Source organism: Passer domesticus, chromosome 4, assembly GCF_036417665.1.
Source record: "Passer domesticus isolate bPasDom1 chromosome 4, bPasDom1.hap1, whole genome shotgun sequence".
NCBI lineage: Eukaryota > Metazoa > Chordata > Aves > Passeriformes > Passeridae > Passer > Passer domesticus.
Genome location: NC_087477.1, coordinates 68113996 through 68119995, shown reverse-complemented (window position 1 = coordinate 68119995; position 6000 = coordinate 68113996). Strand labels below are relative to the sequence as shown.

General features: G+C 37.2%; 1 long non-coding RNA gene across 2 annotated transcripts in view; it reads left to right on the top strand.

Annotated features, from left to right (window-relative positions):
• The first annotated feature begins 707 nt into the window (after positions 1-707).
• LOC135299457 (uncharacterized) overlaps positions 708-6000 on the top strand; it is a 254349-nt gene continuing 249056 nt past the window's right edge. Inside the window, exon 1 of one of the 2 annotated variants that reach the window (XR_010361437.1) lies at positions 708-869. This is a non-coding gene — a long non-coding RNA (uncharacterized LOC135299457). The remainder of the gene's footprint in view (positions 870-6000) is intronic. The other variant, XR_010361438.1, reaches the window with a different exon arrangement.

The following is a 6000-nucleotide window of genomic DNA, read 5'->3' as shown; positions in this document are numbered from 1 at the left end:
ATTTTTAGAACTTTGTAATTTATTTTACAAAGTTCAGGCCTTCAGTGTCAGGTTTCTAGTGCCGAGGGATTGGATTATCTTCTTTGAATTTAGCTGACAACTTTTATCTCTCATTGTTCCTGTGATCTGCTGACTGATCTTGTACCTGCTTGAAAATGCAACTTCAGCTGACTGTAATAATACATGGTTGAGGTCTTTGAGATGCATTCCAACTGACTTTGGTGGAATCCAACAATGTAGGTGTTAATTTTGTTTGTTACTTACCAGAACAATCTCCTGTCAAGGAAAAATGTGCAATCAATTTCTGTCTTTTCTATCTGGTGTTAGCTATGAATTTTATTTTGTAGAATCCTGGAATGGTTTGGGTTGGAAGAAACCTTACAGGTCATCTGGTTTCCAACTTCCCTGCTGTGGGCTGGGGCATCTTTCACCAGAACGCATTGCCCAGAGTCCCATCCAACCTGGCCTTGAGTACTTCCAGGGATGGGACAGCCTGTGGGAGTGCTTCACTGTAGGCACAGAGTTTGTGGGAATTGGGAGTGGGGCTGTAGCCCAGCCTCATCCCCAGTGGGCACAGCTGTGAGCAGCAGGTGAGCAGCACTGACAGCAATGAGCCATGGAGTGCCCAGGGGCACTGACCAACCTCCAAAGGGAACAGAGGGCACACCGGTGCAATGCTTGAACATGAAGGGGATAAAAGGTTGGGCTAAGAGCAAGAAGGGCAGGTGCTTGAAGCCTCCTGAAGTGGTATGGTGTTACTCTGTAGGGTTGAAGCTTTCTGAAATTGGTGATACTCTGTGTCTGGTTATCTTGATTACAATGTATGCTGTCATACCTCACTCTACGTTACAGTGAGGAATTTACCTAAGGTAAGGAATTTCTTCCTAAGTAAAGAATGATTCTGTCATAATTGTGCCTGTTGTTTTTATCTGTCATATCTATCTTCTGTATCTGATAATCTATTCTCTGTCTGAATCCCAGTAAAGACTTCAAGTCACAAAATTACTTGATTAGTTCATTAATATCTTGTTCTCAAGAGAAAAGTAGAGATTTTGGTGGCAGTGATGTCTTTCAAAATAAGGTATTCTAATTTAATAATATGATTATAATTTGTTTGGAAGTACTTTCACTATCATGTTGCAGTAACTAATATTTAAATATAAGTATTATTTTTTTTCTATATGTGACACACTTGTGCCCCCCCCTTAGATATAAAAAGTCAAATCAAATAAGACAAATAAGACAACTTTTGTTTTTTTCCATATACTAGCCACACTAATCCACGAAATATATTATTGAGACTAGAATTCAAATCATCAAGGATTAAAACTTTCAAGTTGAAGAGCACAGATCAAACTTTAAAGCTCCAAAATAAATTTAAAATATTATTCTCCGAATTTTGATAATATCAAGTTAAAGAAATACAAGGACTCCATTACCAGAAAGGACATAGTATGCCAGGGAGTAAGAAGTGACTGCTTTGCATTAAATCCTTCAGCATGGGATGGCTTGACAGAATTTGTGTTGGCAAGGTTAATTGCGTGAGAGTTCTAGTTGAGAAGTTACTGTAATCTTTAAATACAGGCAGAAGGAAAAACTAATAGGAGAAACATGTGGCCATGTTAAAGAAGACTGGATAGGAGTTCTGGCAACTGAATTTTGCTTGTAAAACGTTCAGGAGTGGGTTGGAAGACTCTTGCTCAAGGCTGAAGAATCCCTTCTCTATATGTACATTTCTTCACTTTGATTCTCCCCAGCTTCATATTTTGTCATTCAGAATATGACACCTGTGTTAGCAGTGAATGGTATTCTCTCTCAAAAAACCAAAATTTATTGCATTTTTTTAGCTTCAACAATTCTTTGTCTATGCTGGAGAGCCCCCTAAGCCCTTAGGACTAGCTGGGCACATGTCCTGTGCACTAGTACTGCACTGCAGAGCTCTTGGTTAAAGTTGGTCTGCTTATCTAAAAGTCATCCAACTGCTTTGCTTTCTTCTTCATTCCCCAGTATCTAAAATATACTGTAACTTACCTCTTAATCTTAATTTCTTTTGTATCCCTTAATTTTTAATATCTTTTGAAGGCACTAGTCATCCTGGGTGCTGGACGTTGTGATGTGGATGATTCTGATGTTGAGCAAAATGAGTTAAAGATGGGTTCTGGGCAAGGTTAGTGTACTTGGCATGTGGATGTGGCACTTCAGAACATGATTTGGTGGTGAACAGGGCAGTGTTGGACACGATGATCTTAGGGGTGTTTTTCATCCTTACTGATTCTATGATTATGAACAATGCAATGTATCACAATGAGTACAAACATCCTTTCCTGACAGGAGTGTTGGTAGTTCTTTCTTATGAATTATCCTTGTACTCTATTTAAATGGAAGCCATATAAAATGGGACATTTATAACTAAGAGTTGAATTTGCCTTTTAAAATAGTCCAACATATTCTCTTGGCCTGCTTAATCTTTGTAAAATAGATGAATAATATACTAGTTTTTTTTGCCTCTGGGCTATAAGTTAGAAAGTTTTCATTTCAGGCCTCTATCTTCTAAATCTTAGCTGCCTTGACATACTGCATTTTAGATGAAGTCTTCTCTAAACTTGTCTGTCCAAAGGATCACACCTCAAGTACCAAGTCACTGGTACAATACTTTGTAAAAATTTAAGAGCTCTCTAGGTAACATTTACTGTCTGTGGTACAGTTTCTATGGTAGCAGCCTCTTGGCTGTTTCTCTGCTGCTTTCCAGACTAGATCTGTATAAAGCAGATGGCAAGTGGGATGACATTTCAGTTTGAGTCACGCCAATTGAAATTGACAACCTCATGTTAAGTATGCTAATCCTTAATTGGAAAGTATATCCCATTTGGGCTACTGAATTTGCTGAGCTTTCATTGAAGAAGACTCTTTTGTAATCTCTTAGGATAAAGCAGACTACAGAAGCAGGGCAAATTTTATCTCGAGAAAAGATTCATTGGGAGGGCCTGTTATGATTCTTTAGATCAGAAAGGAGTTTTGTGTTTTGATGAGTGGTATTTGTTGTGTAGGGCTCTTTTGTGGGGATTTAAATTTTTTTTGTTTATTTTTGTTTTGTTGTTGTTCTAAGGAAGAATGCCTTTTTGGACTTGAGGACAGTGTTTAATGAGGCCATAGGCATGCTGGACCAACTTCAAAATCCTGAAAGTTTGGCTTATGTTGGCACCTTGGGTTTTTGAAAGGGGGCTCAAAGCCATACATGCTACAGGGGCTACTGCTGCTGCTCAGAAAACTGATAATTCTGAGTAGTAGGCTGCAACCTATCTTCACATATTATCAGTAAGGGAATTAAATACTTGTTTAGATTGAAGACGTTGAATCCTATGCTTGTGTAGCTGTTAGAAAAAGAAATATACAGCAGGATTTCTCCCCACCCTTTTTTTTTTTTTTTCCTATGAAGACTCTTGAAGGACAGAGGAAAAATTGACTCAGATGTTTGGGGAAGGATGGAAAAAATTCATTGTAATGAAATTTATTTTATGCAGTATGAATGGGAAATTGAAACAGAAGCTGTGTTTTTTTTTTTTTTTTTTTTTAATGACTAACCTTAAAAGATCAGCTGATATTCTGCAGTTTAGTCTTAAGTTCTCCTCACAGTTAGCATCTTGTCCAAATGAGAGACTGGGAAGATAAGGGAATGTTTTCAAAGCACTTGAATGCTCTCATTTGAAATAAAATATTTATTTTGAAATTTCAATGAATTTCATAAGGTACATGGTAAAATCCAAGAGTTTAAATCTGAAATAATTCATCAGGGCAGGATAGGAATGCTGGAAACAGTATGTGCCATGTTTTGGCTAAAGATGGAATAAGGTCTTTGAAGAAGTTTTGCCTTATTCTAGGAGCTTTGTGTAATCAACACTCAGTTTTCTACAGATCTCTGCTAACCCAGCTACTGAGAGCAGGTGGCATGTACCGACATGCCTAAGGCATAAAAATATTTATTAAAATACTGTGGCAAAATTTGACTTGTTGCTTGTGCAGACTTAACAAAATATTTAAAAGGTCTACGACTCTCGATTTACACTTTCTCCTCTGGAGTGTGTATTTTCTGATTTTTGTGATGCTGTGGTTGCTGAATGTCTGGCAAATTTCTCATCCATGCTTTGGCTGTATCCATGCTGGCTCTGCATGGTGTTTCTGTTCTGTGGCTAGAGTAAGCCATATGGATTAAAGCCTGTGGTTTGGCAGATAAAACCTATGAAAACCTATGTCTTTTGCCAATGCAATATAATACATCTATTAAATAGTCCTGGTGTTAGATAAAAGGACAATGTAATACCCCTTTAATCTCAGACTGTGTAATGAGGGTACACTTCACGTTTTCTCTGGTTGCTGTAGCTGCTACATGGAAGCCAGGAGTCAGAGAAGTCATGATGTCCCAAAAGGGCCATTTCATTTCCCATTTTTCAGGCAGCCCAACAGCTGATGGGTCTATAGACAAAAGGTTAGGAGGGTTAGATGCCTCTTGTCATTTATCCTATGGTGTCTGCAGCTGTAGGTAGCCTTGCAAATCAAAAGACAAGCATTTATTATTAAGCAAATGAAGCTTGGGCCTCTGTGACTACCTTTTTTGACTCCAATCTCTACATTTAACCTTCTGCAAAAGAGAATTAAAGTTATGCTGTGCATACTAGCAGATGAGCAGAATGAGTCCTATACAAAAGTATTTACCATTGTGACTGCAGCTGCAGAATTGGGCACATTTTCAGCTTTCAGATGAGAAGAAACATGGCTGGAAAAAGAAATGAAACCTGGCTGAAACCCTTTGCAGAGGAATGCTTCAGTAAGCTGGCTTATATTTTTTTCTACTTTGTTTTACTCCAGACGCTTGTTGGAGAAGAACTTAACAGTTCCATATTCATATTCCATAGTCATAGAGAGATTTGGTATCATATTTCAGTCTGTTTTAATTGTTTTTAGTGCAATCTTGTTCTACGGGTGCTATGTGAACAGAAATTATAGATAAGTATTAAGAAAGAAGTATGAAGAAACACTATTAAACATAACAGTATTAAGAAAGTCCCTGAAAACTGTGAACTCTTACTTAATCTTGTTGCATAACAAATAATTATTTAAATATTTTTAATCAATAGATTAATAGGTCAGACAATATTTAAGTGTTCAGAAGACTTCTATTTTGATGAATCAGTGTTAAGAGTTCTGAATACAAATTGTTCTATCCACATAAAAATGTAGCAGCTACATAATTTGTAGATTGTGGAAGTGTTAGGGATCTGAAGGAATCATGGAATCTCAGGGAATCTCATTACTTATTTTGAATTTCATCCCCACCTTTCATCATATTTTTAATCTCTTTATTGCTTTTTAAGTTAAAGTCCAGTAGATTCTAAGAAATATTCAGTGTGTTAAATATTATGTAGGTGCATAATTTTATCTTCCCAGAACAAGTTTGGAAGCAGAACAATGATTTCTATGCAGTAAGGAACTGGAATCTGAAGTCATCATTTGCACCTGCTAGCAAAACCATAAAACATCCAAGCAGCACATGTCAAATTATTTTAAAACATTGTATATATATTATTTGATTACCCATTTTGTTCAGTAAAGGTTACTGTTATATTTTAAAATCTTCAACAAATGCATATTTTATATACCCAAAGGTGAAATTTAGAAATTAAGGCACACATCTTATTTCAGAGGTGCAAGTCCACAAAGACCTTAGTATACGGACTCTGCACCTAGAGCATGAAAATGCCTGGTGGCTGTGATGACAGATTTGTATAAAGAACAGCCAAAACTACAGAAGACAACAAGAACAAAAGTTCAAGGATTGCTTTGAACTTCTTAACACTTTGTGCTTAAAGGGATTGATTCTTCATGGCCTCTGAAGACACCAGCACTCTCAGAACGTGGACTGGTGAGATTCTGCTACTAGCACACCACTGCTCAGAATTCCCTGGCTGTATATATACTCAGCAAATGTCATCTGTTAGTAGGCAG